Source organism: Zalophus californianus, chromosome 7 (assembly GCF_009762305.2).
Source record: "Zalophus californianus isolate mZalCal1 chromosome 7, mZalCal1.pri.v2, whole genome shotgun sequence".
Taxonomy (NCBI): domain Eukaryota; kingdom Metazoa; phylum Chordata; class Mammalia; order Carnivora; family Otariidae; genus Zalophus; species Zalophus californianus.
Genome location: NC_045601.1, coordinates 109942520 through 109960607, shown reverse-complemented (window position 1 = coordinate 109960607; position 18088 = coordinate 109942520). Strand labels below are relative to the sequence as shown.

Here is an 18088-nt window from a genome sequence, read left to right as displayed (position 1 = left end):
ATAAAAATAATGATGATAGCTAATATTTATTGAGCACTCGCCACGTGCCAGACACTGCTCTAAGTGCTTTATATTAAACCATCATTAAACCAGCACAATGCCTCTGTGGGGCAGGTCCTATTATTCTCCCCATCTACACAAAGGGAAACTGGGACACAGAGAGGGGAAGTCACTTCCCCAGGGTCACACAGCTGGTGAGCACTGCCACAGGACCAGTCTAAGCACCAGGCACCTCAGGCCCTCATGTTGTTCACAGGCTGCAAGAGAGAAGTAATAAACAAACAAGCAAATACCAAGTAGGTAAAAGGATATGGAAAAAAAACAAAAGCTGCCCCAAATGAAAGCAGCAAGGGGCCAAATTTAGCCTGGGGGGCAGGGGGAAGGTGTTTCAGGCCATCCCCCGGGAGAAACATTTCAGCAGACACCTAAAGAAGGATCCAGCCAAGCCGGATGTGGGGAAATGGTGTTCCAGGCAGGGGACCCAGTGAACCCAAAGGCCCAGAGGTGGGAAAGAGCATGACGTGCTCTGGGAACTGTGGGGTGGGCACAGCCTGGGGAAAGAAGCTGATGGGACCAGCACCTTGCAGGCCACCCAACGAATTCAGATTTTACCCTGAGGGCAATGAGTCTTCAGCAAGGCATGCACACTGTCTGAGGTTGGGCTAGGGGAGCCTGGGGAGGCAGGGGCCTCAGGAGGCTGTTGCGGCCATTTAGCGAAAGCCAGAGAGAATCACCTCCTCCTAGAACCTCTCCTGGTTCCTCACTTCCCATCGAGCTCTGTTAGAATGTATTATAATTGGCTGTTTACCTCTCAGCCTCCCCTGCCAGACGGGCAGCAACTTGAGGGCAGGGACCAGGTCTAGCTGACCTGTGTAGCCCAGCAGCTGACCAATACTAGGAGCTCAGGAAACACCTGTCATCTGCAAGTGAGGTGAATGGAGGCACCAGGCCGGCAGCGTGCCAAAGAATGCCAAGGAAGGGAAGGAACCAGAAGAGGTCCCTCTGCTCACTTTCTCCTCCATAGATCTGGGGTTTCACAGACCTTGGCCAGAAGAAGAGGATGCTGCACCCCCACTGCCCCCAGCAAAGCCCCTCACCCTACCCTCGTGGATGAGCACCTGATGGGGAAGCCGTGTTAGCGCCATAGGTAACGGGCAGTGGCCAAGCCCGTCCCTTCCCCTGACCTCCAGTAAACTCCATTAGGCAGGGCAATGGGGAAGGAGGTGGCCTCAGGCCAGACCCCTCCTAAAACAGCAGAACCTCCAAGTTCCAGGCAGTGCCAGACACTGTAAATAGCCCAGGTATTTAGCTGCAGTTTGGGCAGCTGCTCTGGGCTTCCACAGTGAGGGTAGGGCCTGGTCTGGCCTTGGAGCTTCTGTGTTCCTCCTTCTGCTGCCATCACCACCGCCAGGCCCCCCACCCCGAAAACCATGTGATGCCCCACCTCTGTCCAGATCAGATCAGGGCAGAGGCAAAGGGTTGGGAGGCTCAGAGGGGTCACCCAGGTCCCATGGCCAGCAGGTGGCAGAGCTGAGGCCAGGTTTCCAGACTCCCAACCCAGGGCTTTGTCCATGGCACTTTGCCACCTGCCTGCCCTCACTGTTCCTTCAGGACTGTCCTTATCTGGCGGCACTGAAGCTGGCCAGAGCACAAAGCACCATCTCCCAGGCAGGGGCAGCCAGCCAGGTCCTGCAGGGACAGCAGGGGCCCCTCCACACCCCCACAGGCCATTCTGTCTCTTTGCTAACAGCACGATGGTTGAGGGTGTGGATCCAAATCCTGGCTCTGCTATGTCCCAGCTGTGTGGTCGGTCCTGGGCCAGTCATTTAAACTCTCTCTGCCTCAGTTTCCTCACTATAAAATAGAAACCCCAGTGACAACAGTCCTATGTCCTCAGGTGGTTGGTGGGGGAGAGTTAAATGACTTAATATGCATAGAGAGAGTGCTTAGAACATTCTCGGCAGGTAGTAAAGGCTAATCAGTATAAATGTTACTAAGAATTGACCCAGAGTCAAGGGACCTGGGTCACTATGCGTGCCTAGGATATTCGCCAATCCTTCCATGCCTCGGTTTCCCCATCTGTTAAATGGGGGAGTAATTTGTCCCTGTGAGTGGCTCGAGGACAACCACACAATGCCAACAACTATGAAAAGAGCTTGGAAGTTAAAAAGAAAAGTACCTCACAAGTGGGAAGCTTGATGGGCAGGTGACCCCAAGGCAGATGAAGGGCTCCATAAATCACCCCCAACCCAGCAGGCTGCCTGGGTTTTATGGGCGCTAAGGTCCAGGCCACTTTCCTGAACATCATTCAGAATTTATAGACTCTTGTCACTGTCTTTCTCAATTCTTTTATTTAGTTGCTTCAGAAACAAGCCTGGGGTTAATAGAGCTATTGCTGCCCTTCCAGGAAAACACAGCCCATGCTGCAGTCAGTCCCCAGAGGGTGGGCGGGGGCGTGGGGCGGTGGGACTGGCAGCGTGCCCATTCTGGGGCAGGCTGCCTCCTCTACCTGCCAGGGGGGTCAGATGATATCCTGGAGCCCGAGCATGGGAACCAGCCCTCTGCACATGGGACCCAGTGATGACCTAGACCTCCTGCCTTCTAGGAATTTGAACGGCACTGGGCTCAGCTGGGGGCCTCCTCCCACTTATCGAACAAGGAAACCACAGCAAGAAGCGCCAGCCGAGAGCCTCTGATGAACCTCAACCTGCTTCTGTCACTTACAAGCTATGTGACGTTAGCTAAGTTACTTGACCTCTCTGAACGTCTGTGTTCTGACCTGTAACCCCAGTGACATGGGATAAAAGTACCTACCCTGTCTACTCCTCAGGCCGCTGGGATGAAGAAAGGAGACCATGTGCCCTGGAGGGAACTGGGAAGAGATGCAAGGGGAGGTGTAGCAGAGAGACCAGGAGTGTAGGGCATGGGCTCCCGATAGCCCGGGCTCAAATCCCACCTCAGCCACTTCCTGGCTGGGTGACCCTGAGCAAGTTACTTGACCTCTCTGTGTGTCTCAGTTGTCTCTCTGGTACGCTTTGGATAAGACTATCTAATTCACAAGGTTTTGTGAGGATGAAATAGGAGACTGCCTGCCAGGGCTCAGCAAATGTGGGCAGCTAAGAGAGGCACTGGCCCCAAGGGAGGCTAGTGTGGTCATTAAGGGCAGTAAGAATCAGACATGATTGGGTTTAAATTTTGGCTCAGCCATGCAGTTTCTGTGGGACCTGGGACTCATCCCAGTTGGCCTGGAACTTCCCTGGTTTTAAAACTGAAAGTCCTGCATCCCAGGAATCCCTTCAGTCCCAAGCAAACAACCCCTTTGCTCTCCTGAGCCTCAGTTTCCACATCTGCACAGAGAGTGGTAATACCCACTTTGCAAAGATAGTGAGGGAACTAATGGAGAGAAAGCATGTCGATCGCAGCACCAGCAGACACTTAATCCACACCCCGGACCAGGCACTGGAGTGCTTTATAGACATTCACTCATTTCATACTCTAGCCATAAGCCTGGGGACTTGGTGATGGTGTGAGCCCCATTTTACACAGGAGGAAATTGGGCTCAGTGGGGAGTGGACTGCCTGAGGTCACACAGCTTATAGGTGCAATTGCTGAGATTTGAACCCAGGCTGCTGGGTTCCTGGGCCTCAATCACTGGGCTAGACTTCCCCTCATATAACAAGGGCTCAATAAATAGTACCAATTAATAAAAACAAAAAAGCATCACCCCTCTGAATGATGTTGCCAGTTTGTGTTCTGCATGGGGTGTGAGCTGCTGATTCTGAGCCCATGGGAGGGAAGGGAAGGGTCCCTTTACTTTATACTTGACATTTTCCTAGCTTGAGGGTCCTTAGCAGGGGCAGATGGTACAGAGCCTGGCAAGGGAGCCTGGGCACCCAAAGTGCCACTTTGCAGTGGGTCCATGGAAGCACAGATATGCAGCCTACGCCCCCCTCTCCCCCGGGATAGCTTATTTCCAGTAAGCCAGGCCACAGTAACATCCTCAGGCTCAGGGCCCGTTGCTCACTCTCCTCCCTGCCCCTAGTAGGGGCCGTGCAGAGGCAGATGGCGCAGGGCATTCCTGCTTGTCTCAGAATGCCTGCCTCCTCTCCCCCATGAGAAAGAGAGTGGGGACAGTGAGATGAGCTTCCCAGCCACAGCAGACTGCGTTATATGACCCAGACCCAGGCCATGGCAGTATCTGCTTATGATGGAGGCAGGAGGCAGGGACGGTGAGGAGTCTGGAGTTGGAGAGGAAGGGCCCATGGCTATAGTCCCGAGTGAAGCCAGGACACTTTCTAAACTTCTGCTCAGACAGGAGTCTCAGGCCGCAGAGGGCAATGCTCTGCAGCCTCCCCACACCACCCCGTCAGGGATGGGGCTGGATGCAGCCGCCACCAACTCTTCTGAGGCCCGCTGGCCTGCTGGGCTCCTAGGAGCCAAGTCCGGCTTGGAGATGGGCCTGGCCCCCAAGCAGCTTTGCCTAGGATTGGAGCTGAAACCCAAAGGGTGAGGGTAAGTGCACGAAGGCAGTCCATCGGGACCTCATGGAGGTCAGGACAGCAGCCTGCTTCCAGGGACATGGGAAAGAAGGAGGCAGGCAGGCTGCGAGCTGCCCAGCCTGTGCGTCCACCACCACTCCCCTGTGCCCGCCCTCCTGCCCTGGCCTGGCAGCCCGAATTACAGATACTGGGGGCCCAGTCAGGTACACAGCCCCCACTCTGGGGGCATTTCCAGCTAGCGCAAGGGTCCCTGTCTTTCCCTCAAGTGCAGCAAAGCGATTACAGACCTTGAAGGTGTGTAAGGCCAAGAATGCCTCTAGTAACACGGGGAAGCCACCTCGCCCCCTGCCCCAATCCTCTAACCCCGCTCCAGCTCAGGGGTCACAGCATGTGACAGTCTGAATCGCAGACAAGAGTGTGGGCTCAGGAGCCATGCCGTTGAGCCTCGAATCCAAGCTCTGCCTTCTTCTGATTTGCATGACCTGGGCCAAGCTACTTGACTTCTCTGGGCCTCCATTTCCTCACCTATAAAATGAACTCATAACAGTGCCCACCCCACAGAACTAATGTGGGGATAAAACGAGTCCATAAAGCTTACATTAGGACAATGCCAGACCCAGCGTAAGCATTCAGTACCCAGAAGCCATTATCCTGATGGTATAATATCATACCATTCAATCCAAGCATGACCAGGTCATTCCATTAGCCTCTCTGAACCCAGTTTCCCCACCTTTAGGTGGAGACAGTTCTGCTTGCCCTACTTCCTCACTGTCCTGGGGTCCAAAGTAGATAAACATGGCTGCAAGCCGAGCTTGACAAACTATCAAGGGCTGTTGCCTATGTGGAAGGGATGAACAGAATATGTACTCTCATAAATATCAGGTAATATAAACATAATACTCGAGGGTTATGATACAGTGTAAGATAATACTCCGCATTAAAAACCGAGTGGAGAGAGAGACAAGACAGACAGAGGAAGAGGAGCAGAGGCAGAGAGAGGTGGAGTGAGACAGGGATGGCGAGTGAGGCCTGAACTTGAAGAGCAGGGAATCAATGTTGTACTGTAATTTAAAAACCAATATGCAGTAAATAGCAGCCTGGTGCCACAGAGCAGCAGTGGGCGGGGGCGGTGGCCCGGCCTGAGATTACTCACACCCCAAGCTCAGCCAGCCCGCAGCTCAGGATCCGCCGCTCTCTCCCCACTCAGATTTTATCCTGGAGCTGTCAGCACCTGCCTCCCAATTATGTGCCATAGTTACATGGCACACGATTTTGGCCCCAGCAGATCCCATAGCTGGGAAATGAGGCTGGGGCCTGGGTTTGTTCCCTAGAGAGAGGGGGTCTGGGGCGGCGCTTTGGTTCCAGGTAGCCAGGTTTTGCAGCAGGAGAAGCCGAGAGGCCCGGGCCCCAGTTGGCTCCCAACCCCTGCTCTCCTCCCGGGGTTCTTAGCCTCTGCTGGCCTTCACTGCCTCCCTGACTCCTGTCCCCTCCTGATGGCCATACACTTACTCCCCATCGCCATCCCACATCCCACCCTAGACACTGACCCCATCATCTATTCCTGTACCCCAACTCCCCCAGAGCTCCCAAAACCCTACCTCATAAGCATCCCTCTGGGCCTGGCTTCTCCCCACTAGAAGTCTTCATTCCCTCTTCTGTGTTCTGGCTCAAGGCTCATTTTCCTGCCCAGATGCTTTCCCAGCTCCTTCAATGTCTCTCTCTGGCCTTCTCTTCACATACAGACCAGGTTGAATGGATGGTCTCCTTCCTGATAGACTTTCCCCTTCCTGATAGACGTTCCCCCAGTCCCAGTTCCCCAGTCCTGGTTCCCCAGCCCTCTTAGGACCCCCAGCAAATCCCACCTCCACCCCCACCCCACGGCATTCAGAATAGCTTCAAAGAAATCCAAATAAGTATGTCCTACAGCCCTACCACTAACTCCTATCCCCTGATGTACTGTGTTGTACAGACCCAACCTGCTTTCCCCTGTGCCATGCTGTGTAGATCCAGTCTGGGCATGCAGACCTGGAACATGACATGGACTCCCCCCACATTGTCCCTCGTTTCCCAGCAATCAGGATCCCAACACCAATAAGGGCCAAGTGGGAGTTCCAGTCCTGAGCCCATCCACCATCTTCACCCAAACCCTCCCCACCAAATTCCCCTAACCCCTCAGCTGAACACAGTGTGGCCTTGAAGTAGAATGGAAACCCCAACTGGACCAGCAACCACTTTGGTAACCTCTGTGCCTCAGTTTCCCCTCATGTAAAATGGGTATCATCATAATGTCCATCCTGCCTGCCTGGTAGGATTGTCGGGAGGGTCCAATGGGATCATGTGAGAGTACTATGAAATTCCCCAAGTTGCTATAGAATTAAAGGGGTGCTTATTTGAAAAAAGTATCAGTTAAGTTGGTCTACAGTGTTCTTCTCCACGCCCTAGGGAAATGCCATTATTATACCCACTATGAATAACCACATCTCATACTTACACAGCGTTCACTGTGTGCTGGGCACTGCTCCAAGCACTCTACATATAGTAATCCATTACATTTTCCTAACAACCCATGTGATGGGTACTATTATTATCCCCATTTTGCAGATGAGGAAACCAAGGGACAGAGAGAGGAACCAGCTTGAGTTCACACAACCAAGAAAACAGGACACAGCGTAAACCCTAGGAATGGGGGGCCCAAGTGCACACATGGTCCCTGCATAAGAAGGATGCTGCATCCCCGTGGCTTAGTGTCTAAGTGTTCCCACATAATGCGCCATGTTTATCTGCTACATCCTCCTCTTTGATGTAAGCTGCCCCAGGACAAGGAGCAAGGCTTCCCCCGTTAGAGAAGGCTTCTCAAGTGTAGGAACCTGCCCGCTCTACTTGCAACCCCCCTGTTCTCCTTCCTGCCAGCAGTCAACGCCCAGATTCTGGCCCTTCAAATGCTGGGCCACCGTCCTCTCCCCATTGTGATGGCCCGCACCTGTCATGGGCTTAGAAGCCATGACTGGACAGAGGGTCTGGGATTTGTGTCTATTCTAAGGCCTCTCCTCACTTCCCCTTCTCGCCAGCTCAGCCCCTGTGACACAGGTAACCAAGGCCAGGAGGAAGATTACATGGTTCCTTTAGGGTCAGCTGTCCCTAAATGGGGACCACAGCCCCCAAATCTCTTCATCCAGTCAGTTTGCATTTGGGTGAGATGGTGAGATGTCAGCTTAGAAATGGGGCTGAAGAGGGGTCTGGAAAAGAGGTGTGAGAGAACATTGTTTTTTCTTTTCTTTTTTTTCAGCGTGGGAGAACATTTCTTAAGTGGTCTTCATCCCCACCACCATCATCATCACGACCACCACCACCACCACAGCCTGCAGGTGTGTAGATCACATGTGACCTTCAGCTGAGTCCTGCGCAGGCACACACGCACACACAGGTGAGGGAAGGCATGAGAAAGAAGCCAGCCTGGGACCCCCCCGACTCCCCAACTCCACCATGTCCTGGAGGTCATAGGCAGGACTGGGAAAAGTACAGGAGGATCACTCAGATGGTGGATGCAAGGGGGCCGCGTGCGCATGCGGGCTGGAAAGATGATTCATCTTTGCAGCACCCAGCCTGCTGGGCGGCACACAGTAGGCGTTCAGTAGCTGCTTGTGGAACTGCACCGAAATCTGTGAGGACTGCCGACCAGCCAGCCATGGAAGAGGCTGGGATGGAGCATGGCCTGGGTTACCAGATGCTAAACTACCAGGCTTTCCTGACCTGAGGGCTCGCGGGGGCTAGAGGGGGCACGCTGGAACAAGTGAAAGGAAGCCTCACTCCCAGAGTGGGCAGCAAATTCCAGAACCTACAGCCTCAGGAACATAAAAGTGCAAGCAAGTTGAGGCCCTGGTGATGACCAGTCCCAGTCCTCTCCTGCGCCCTATCCAGCTCCGTGGAAACGAGGCGGATTGGGGTTGGGACACCCGTGGGGCTGATTGAGGGCAGCGCTGTTCATTGCTGAACCAACTTCTAAGAGCAGACCGATAGGCAGGAAGGAAGGATCACCCTACAGCCATGCGAGCACACACGCATCCCAGCAGAGGACAGGGTGCTCCTGTGCCAGCTCCAGAACCCCATGCATGCATCTCCTGGGAACCAACTTCCCGTGATTCACTCAGGGACAGAGGGAGCCTCCTGTTTCCCAGGAATGTTCTGTGGCAGGCACAGTGACCGGTGTGAGCACACCATGGCAGTTTTGTTGGGACCATGAACCTTTGCATGGCACCTGAAGTCTGGCTTCTCATCCTGGTTCTGCTACCCCTGTGGTCTTCCCCATCTGAGTCTAGCTCCTCGTCCAAATGGGGAGGAGGGCAACATAGGCACTGCCCAGCTCAGAGACCTATAGGGACTAAAGGAGACCATGCATAGAAGTGTTCTTTGTCAGGAGGCCAGTGCCCTACAAGGGCTGGATGGCATGTGTCTGTGTCTTCGAAGAAGTGGCGGTAGCAGATAAAGGGAGTGTGTGCTAGTGTGTGTGTGTGTGTGTGTGTCTATATGTGTGTCTATACGTGGGTATGAGTGTGTGAATGTGAGTGAGCATGTATGAATGTGTGTATGTGCAGGTGTGTGCGAATGTGCTCATGTGTATGAAGCTGTAAGTATGGGAGTGTGTATGTGTGCATGCACGTGTTTACGCATGTGTGTGCAGGAGTACACATGAATGTGTAAGTGTGCAGATGTGTATGTGAGAGTGTATATGCAGGTCTGCTTGTGGGTGTGTGTGCATGTGCATAAGTGCACGTGTGAGTATGTAGGAGTGTGTGTGAGTGTGCGTGTGTGTGCATGTGCATGCATGTCCTGGAGTGAGGGAGGAAGGAGACACTGGCATTCACACTGCAGCCCTGGAATCCTAGTTATTCAAAACTGAACTCAGTAACCTAGTAACGGGATTTGGGGCAGGGTTGCAGCAGTCAGAGGGCATCAAGTGGAAGGAAACATCAGGTCAGCACTGTCTGGGAGAACAGGATGAGAAGGAAGCTGGAAGACAAATCACTTCCAAAGCCTGTGTGGCTCAGCAGAAGTATCTTTACTCAGGCAGATTCAGGGACTAATAAATCAAAAGATCAAATACCTGAACCAAAGGGACTTGAGGAGCCTTGGGCCCCATTGCACAAGCGAGGACAGAAAGGGAGATGGGCTGCCCAAGTCACTGGATGAGATCCTGGCAGAGCTGAACAGATAAAATTCATCCCAGGATCCCCTGCACAGCAGGGAGTCTGCCACCATGAGCCCTGGTGCCTTGTGCTGTAAGAGGACCTCTAACCTTTAATCCCATGACCCCAGGTCACCATCTACCCTCCTGCCTTTCTGCCCCAGCAGGACCTATGTGGGTGTAACAATGGCTTCATTAAAGGGGGGGACTGAATCAAGGCAGCAACTTTGCCCACCCCAAAATCTTCAATACCTTTTTAGAATGGCAGGACCTCATCTTATGGCCCTTGTTGGAAATTTCCAGGGGTTTCCAGGAGCTCAAGCATGCCTTTACCCTCATTGCCATCATCCCAGAGGCTCCCACATCTCTCTTTCATCAGATTCTGAGACCCAAGCTAAAGCCTGAGACGAGCTCACTCCCCAAGCTTCTCCAAGTCTTACAGGCTGAGTGACCATATATCACTCATTTGGGGGACCAGGAAGAATAATCTAACTGCAAGACCTAGTTTACAGCTATAGTTGACCCTTGAACAACATGGGGACTAAGAGCCCTGACTCTCCACACAGTTGGAAATCTATGTATAGCTTTTGACTACTTCAAAAACTCAATTACAAATTGCCTACTGTTGACCAGAAGCCTTACTGATATCATGGTTGATGAACATGTTGTATGTTTTTTGCATTATGTACTGTATTCTTGCAGTCAAGCTAGAGAAAGGAAAGTGTTACTAAGAAAATCGTAAGACAAAATATGTTTTCAGTACTAAACTGTATTTGGAAAAAATCCGCGTATTTCAGTACTATACCGTATTTTGAAAAAAATCCGCATACAAGTGGACCCATACAGTTCAAGTCCATGTTGTTCAAGGGTCAATTGTACCCTGAAGTAAGAGCCTCCACAGTCTCAGCTGGGGACCAAAGTGAATCCCCTCCCCTAGTTTTATTCGACTAAAGCTGCCTTAACAGGGCACCAGATCTGAAAGGGTAGGTGAGAAGGAGCACACTAGCTTTGGGGAAAGGAACAGGCAGTGAGTTTTTGGGAAGGGGAGATAGGATGACCAAAGTGATATTAGGGAACTGAGTTCAAACAAGAAGGAAGACCACTGAGTGCTGGCCTAGGTCAAAGTGGGGTAGAGGAAGGGATGGGTTGGGGGAGATGACCCAGAAGAAGGGCGCTTGGGAGAGACTTGGCGTCCTGCTTCTCAGGTTGGCTGCCTCTGAGCAGGCTGACTGGCGCTCAGCTCCTGCCGGCAGGGGGACTAACACTGGACATGCCCATAGTAAATGCATTGAACTCTAAAGAGCCCAACTTGGGGATTTTGCAGTCTCTCACGTTCCAGCCCTGTCCTGTTAATACAGGACTGTTGCCAAGGATTCCCAGGATCTACGGTGGACAATCCCATGCAGGTTAATAAACTATAAGAGCTCAGTTTAGTTACTTAATCCAGCTTCACACAGTTTAAAATCCAAGTCTTGTCTCTCCAGTCTTGGTCTGATCCTCAGGCTGGTCTGGTCCCCATTAGCCTTGGCCTGTAGGGGTATTCAAGAAAGAAGGTCCAGATCTGTTCAAACCCAAGGCGGCCTGGCCTTCTGTTTGCTCAGAAGCCAGGCCACACACAGCCTCACATCTCCTTTCCAGGACCCCCCAACCCCTCTATACATCCTGCAGCTACAATGCAAGGAAATCACCTGGAAAAAAGTAAAGACTGATAGATCAGGACAAGTAGAGACAATGTCGCTCCTTAAACTTGCTTGCAGCATTTGGACTCAGTGGTTTAAGAAGCCAGTGACCCAGCACATGGCTGTCTCTGCTCTTTGCCTTCTTACCTCTTGTCCTTTGGCCCTCTGTTCAAAACTAGCCTTGGGTTTGGGGGTGGTACATCCAACCCCGCCCCCACTTCCCCTCCGGATAAAATGAAGATGCCTCTTCAGGAGGTCTGGAATGGGATGGGGTTTGCATTGCTAGCCTGGTCTCTAGAGATGCTGATGCTGCTGGTCCATGGACCACCCCTGAGAAAGTGACGTGTCACAGTGAATCTGTCCTCATCATCTCCTGAATTCTCCCAGCCTCAGTATAATCCACTTTTTTCTGGATTCTCCCAGCCTCAGTATAATCCACTTTTTTCTAATCCTGGTCTGTTAGTCCTAAAGCATGCATTCTCAATGGGGACAACAGTGCCCCCAAGGGGGCAAAAATTTGTTCTTGGGAGAGGTGAAAAAAATCTTTCTTTTGGTATACAAGGCACAGAGACACCTGCAGTACATAAACAGATATACATTATACCTGTGGTATTCAAATCCATGCAGGGTGCAATTAGGGAAAAAAAATGTCTAAGAAGGCTCCTTGGAGAGGTTCACAGTGAAAAGAAGGTCTAGAAACATCGGCCTAAGGAAAATTCCTTCTGCCTACTCCAGAGCCAACCTTCACTGATGCCTGCCAGATTCCAAAAGTAAATGATGTCTATATCAGTGTGTCCCTTCCTAGCTGCCTGCCACTGAAGCCACCCAACTGTCTGGCCCACATGCCCTTCTTCTGCAGGTTCTGTACCCTCCCTTTTCCCAAAAGGCACAGCACCCACATGCTGGCCTGTGACTTTATTGGTTAACCCTTGAAACTGAGACATTAGAGCCCACCTTCCATGCCCTCAACCCTAAGAAGTACTACATTTAACATTTTAGTTACTTGGTCTCAATAAGGAAGGGGTCACAAATATAACCCTGAGCGCTAACGGTATTATTCACTGTATGAAGTGCATTCACACAGGCCATAAGCATTAGCAACCTGATTCATCAGTAAGGAAATGAGGCCCCAGAGGAGTAAAGACATTTGCTCCTCACTCAAGTCACACACACAGCAGAGCTGGGATCCCAGACTCTCTGTCTGGTGCTCATTCCACTGTCCCATCTTCTGTCCTACCCCTGAGGACGGTACTGCCTATTTGAGGGGAGCTTATAAACCGGTGGGAGTGAGTGGGCAGGGCAGACAGAGATGCCCAGAGGCAAGGCGGGGCTCGCGGGGTCTGCAATGGAGGCTCTGAAGTCAGCCTCCCCAGGAGGCCAGCAGAACTTGGGAGAGGCATGGGCCCATGGTGGCCACTGTTCCTCACCTGCAGGGCAAAGCAGCACAGAGACGTGAAGTGTGTGGGCTTTGAATTCAAACAGACATGAGAGTCGAGTGACCGCTCTGTTCCGTATTAGTGACCTGGTAGGTCCCTACTTCTCTGAACCTCAGTGTTCTCATCTGGAAGGTAGAGGTAGCAATAGTGGCAAATTCATGGAATTGGGAGAATTCAATTAGATAATAATGTGAAGTGCTTAGCATTGTGCCTGGCACATAATAAGCAACTAAGAAATTGTTTCAAGGGGCTGGGCCTGACAGCCTCAGAAATTTCTCAGAATATCCATTCTGCTTGCTCAGTACCCCACCCGTGAAACCTTCCAAATCCCCAGTAACCTCTAAGAATTTAAGAGAAAACAAAATCTGCCTTCTGTGGACTTCTATGGGCTTTTGCTCTTCCTAAAATCCTTACCTCCTCCAAGGAGCCTTCCTGATTGCCCTCACTCTGAGCAGGCTGGACATGGCTACTCTCCCTGGTCCCCATCTTCATATCTGACCACTTGCTCCCTGAAAATATCTTTTCTTAGGCATGCCCATTATGGTGGGACCTCCTTCTCAACTCCTATTCCATTTGGTTCATTAGTCAGACCCTGCTAAATACATACTGGGTCTGAGCCTCTCTCCCCAGCTGGGTGTGCCTCCCAGCTATACAGAGGGGACCCAGGTCCAATCATAGGCCCCGCACAGACCCCAGCAGGAGCTGTGCCCCTTCGGTGGGTCTGGACCCGACACCATCCTGGTGAGGCCACTCTTGGGACAGCAAGAGGCAGAAGCAGAGAAGAGAAGGCAGGGGCCAGGTTCTGGGAGAAATTTCACACTCAAGCCTCAGATAGGGAAGGGTGACAGATGACACTTGTAAACCACAGAGCCTGGGCTTCCTGAGCAAATGGGCATGGCTGTAAAAATCTGAAGCAAACAAGAAAGAGAGGGAAGCAGGTGCCACAGTCCCGGAGGTGAAATTTGCTCTCTGAATATCAACTCCCAAAGTTTTCTGGAGTCTTTCAACGATCAATTTACAGGTGATGGCATCAAACCCTCCTGACAGCTAGGTGGGTGGGCAAAGCTAGGAGTATTACCCTCCTGTCTCTGAGGGGCCCTTCCCCCTCCAACCAAACACTCCCCAGATCTGAACAGGGGGTTTGGGGAGCACCAGGACAAACATAAAGTTATAACACATCTGTGAGGCACGTGTTATTATTTTCTTTCACCAAAGGAGAACATAGAGGCTCCAGAGGTTAACCAACAAAGATGTGGCAGAGCCAGAATTTGAATCCAGACCCTCCAAGTGTAGGTCCCATTCCATGATATGCTGACTCTATCCCTTCAAATAAGCTGGACCCTAAAACACCAATGGTGTCCTAACAAAAATCACAAAACACCCAAATTGTTGCTTTTGTTGGGGGGGGGTCCAATTCCACTTGGCTATCTCTGGTGGGTATTTTGCTATCATCTCTGCTTTCAGTCTGGCGGCCTCCCCCATCAGAATGGGAAGGCACCAGATGCCAATAACGGTGTTCATCTCCACCCTGGCCAGGGGACTTTCTGAAAGGAGAGGCCCTCCTCCACCCGCTGGCTGGAGAGACTTGACAAGCCTCACACTCGGGGGCCAAATCCTCTGGATCCTCGGTTCCACCTCAGAGCTGCAGCTGAGACAAGAAAGCGGATTCCCACTCTAGCCAAACCAGAGCTTGGGTGGCCAAAAGGCTGCCAAGTTTCCCCAGTGGCACCACCTACCTCATCTGCATTTCCTACCCCATCCATCCCCTCCTCAGTCTAGCCTCGGGAAGCTCCCTGCTCACCCGCTCTGAGACCACACTCCCCAGCTTCTCAGATGGCTGGGCCTGGGCAAGGAAGGGGCACCGCAGAGAAGCAGTGAACCTGAGCCCCCGCGGCCGCCGGCGGGCACCCCGTCCAGCCGGCCAGGAACTGCAGCTGGGAGCCGACCTCCCGGAGAAGCCACGCCAGAGGCTGAGACCGAAATGCCACGTTGGCTGTTTGTATTCCCCTGGGGGAGGGCAGGAAGCTAAGTAAAGATATTCCTGAGCAGGAATCAGACCAGAAATTCTAAATTGAGGGCTGGGCAGGGGGCCTGAGCAGACGCATGTGAGGAGCTGGAGGAAAGAGACGGACGGAACTCTGCATCCCAGCCAGAGTCAGAAGGGAAAGACGACATCCCAGCATCAGCAGAAGGGCCCCGGCAGCTGGTGTGGTCCACGGAGGCTGACAGCTCCAAGACCAGGCCCTCAGGAGCTTCCTCCTGAGTCCTCCCTGCGTGACCCTGATCCCCTTCACCCTCCAAAGTACCCCACACCAAGTCCCAAGCTGGCTGGGCTCCCCTGTGTGTGGCTGTATGAAGCCAAGGGCAGCAACCAGCCCAGGGCACAACCCCAGGACCCGGGATCCACACTCCCGGTCTCCCCACAGTCCCCTACCTCGGACTCCCCACCATTAGTTCCAAATTGCCCCCGCCCGTCCCCCCCCCCCACCACCGCAGGGACAACAGCCCACCCAGAACCTCCCTCCCTGGTCCCTGCAACTTCACAGCTCAGAGCCTGGCAGTTTCCTCCCCAGCCTTGCTCCTCCCCTGCCATGGGGGTCAGTTTCCTGAAGCAGCCAGTGCCCTCCCCCAGCCCCACAAGGCCAATCAGCCCATTGCAGCCACAGCGCCCCCACCACCACCACACACACACACACCACTGTGGCAAGGCAGGGGGTCAGCATCTACAGCCATGCCTAGGACTCCAGCTCCCTCTTCCCACCAAATGTCTGTCTGTCTGTCTGTCTGTCTGTAGTGTCTGTGATTCTCAGCGTGCACTTGGTGTCAGCCTGGCTCAGTCCCTCTGCAGTCTCTGCTCAGGCTCACTCCTCATTCTTTCTCAGTCTCTGGCTTTCAGGGGCTCAGTCTCCCTGGGACTTGCTGCCTATGTCCTTTGTACTGGGGTGATGGGAAGGGGAGCAGGACACCTCCCTGTCGTTGCCTCAGGGTTTGTACAGAGCACAGCACTGCCGGCCTCAGAGCAGTCCATCCCTCTCCCTCCTCCCTGCTCAGGCCAACCTTAGAACCAGGGCAGGGCTAGGTGGGAGATAGACCTACCAACCAGGCATGGCTAATGCCAGTTTCCATATTGCTTCATCATGCCATTCTGATGCCCCAAGCTGCACACACACAATCCCCCTGATCTCCCTGCCTTCTGCCTGAGGCCAGGACAGGGCCCTGAGCCCGCCCTACCTGCCTCCCCAAACTGCAAGGATGCCTGCCTTCCCTCCATCAGCGCTGAATCAACCCCTCTGCACCCAGCTCTACCCCACCCCACCCAGCCCACAGAGCGCAGGAAGCCGTGGCGTCCGACCCAGCCCCAGCAACAGCTCCAGCCAGGCCTCTCATGTGGGGAGATGCAACAAGAGTGGTCTGGCAGCAAAGTTCTCCTGCTGCTTGCAACGCTGCCATACATCTGAGGCTCCCGTCTCTTCCTCCTGCTCGCTGGCCTCACTCGGACCCACTCTCCTCGGTCCTCGCCAGAGTCTCACCCCCACTCCCGGGGAAAAAAGAAAGGAAAGGAAACCTCCCGCGATAAGGATGGGCGAAAAGAGAAGGTGTCCGCACGAGTGCCCGGGTGACGAGTGCTCAAGTGAAAAAGAAAGGGATGCAAAGTTCCCGGGTCCCCCCCACCCCCGGCGCGTTCAGCCCTGCGCCGAGCTCCCGCAAACACCCCGATCGCGGAGACGCGGTGGCGGCGACCACTCACCTGGGCGAGGCAGCATCTATCCCCGGCTGGGAGGCTCCGAGGCCGGCTCCGCGGGGCGCCCGGGCTCCCTGGCTCGGCCACGCATCCTTCCCCCGCCCGAGACAGGCTCGAGCTAAGCCCTCCGGCTCCGGCGAACGCAGGCAGATGGTGGCCTCGGACGTCCACGCGGGGAGAGCCCTGAGCGGCTTATTCTGTTATATCCATGGCATTTAGCGAAAAGAAGGGAGGAAAAAGCACAACTTGTTCTCTTCTCTTCCAGATTAAAAAACAAAAAACAAAACAAAAAAAGATGATCCCCCCCCCCAGGAAGACGCCGGTAGGATTCTCCAGATCGAAGAACCCCGGGCATTCCCAGGGACCTCGGGCATCTTGGAATGTGGGGTGTCTTCAAGTTCAGACGAGCCAGCCGGATTGTGCGTGTGTGAGTGTATGTGTGTCTCAGCTAGAGCGAGCCAGGCACTCACACCCACACGCACACACACAAACACACTCCCCCGCACTCCCCGCGTGCACACCGCCCCCCGCGCGCGCGCACACGCGCGCAACCGGACACACACACGCACAGCGATCACACGCACAGATCCGGGAGGGAGCTGGGCTGGCTGCGGAGGCAGCGAGGGGCCCGCGGTGGAGAAAAGCCCAGCGGCGGGAGGCGCCCGGGAACCCCGGGCCGTGCGCACTGTCCCCGCCGAGCTCGCCGGCGCGGCAGCCCCCAGTGGCGGCCGGCGGAGCTGCAGGAGCCGGGCCCGCCGTTCAGCGCACCCCCTTCTGCGCCGACCTACACCGCCGCCGAAACCCCAGGGATTCGCGGTCCCGCGGGGGTGGCCCGGCGACCGCCAGAGCGGGCCAGCGGGCCCCGCACGGAGGGCCGGGCTGCGAGCCCCGGAAGCCGGGAGGGCAGGCTCGGCGACCCAGCGGCGCCGGCAGCCCCTGCGCAAGGCGAGCCGGGCGGCAGGGCTGCGCCGTCGCAGCCGGCGCGGGTGCTGCCGCCTCACGTGCGGAGCGCGCCGTGCAGCCTTCAGCCCGCCGCCTGCAGGACAAAAACCCGCCGCACTGGCCCCGGGCTGGGGGTCGGGGCTGGGAGGGTCGCGCCCACCCAGCCCCGGGCCCAACTTCGAGTCCCGCATCCTGGCGAGGGACCGGTGAAAAACGAGCGCCCGGAACACGCACACACAGACTTAGACTTTCCGTGAGTATCACGGGGATCCGTGAGGTGTGCAGTGGCGCCAGCAGTTCACACAGCACCTTTGCAACTCTTTCCTGGTCTGATCCTCCCAACAACCCTCATCTGACATAGGAGGGAACTGAGGGCCAGAAGAGTAAAGCGACTTGTCCACGGCTCGTGGCAGGTAGTCTCTACTCCAAGCCGACTGTGGGCTTAGCATCAGAAGGTCTCGGCCTGGCCAGGGTGTTATCTTCTTTTGGTTGTCCTCTTTGCCCACTAGGATCAGCAACCAGTTCCTGGGAAGGGTGGACTGGGCTCTCCTTTACTGGGCTTCCCAAGAGGGACTGAAGGAAATGAAATTTTGAGATTCCTGCCGGTA

The 18088-nt window shown here is 54.2% G+C and overlaps 1 protein-coding gene across 1 annotated transcript in view; it reads right to left on the bottom strand.

The window, feature by feature from the left end:
- The window catches only part of LRFN2 (leucine rich repeat and fibronectin type III domain containing 2), a 176917-nt gene extending 159893 nt beyond the window's left edge, over positions 1-17024 (bottom strand). Inside the window, exon 1 of the mRNA XM_027602785.1 lies at positions 16545-17024. The gene's annotated coding sequence lies outside the window, so the exon portion shown is untranslated. The remainder of the gene's footprint in view (positions 1-16544) is intronic.
- Positions 17025-18088: the final 1064 nt, after the last annotated feature.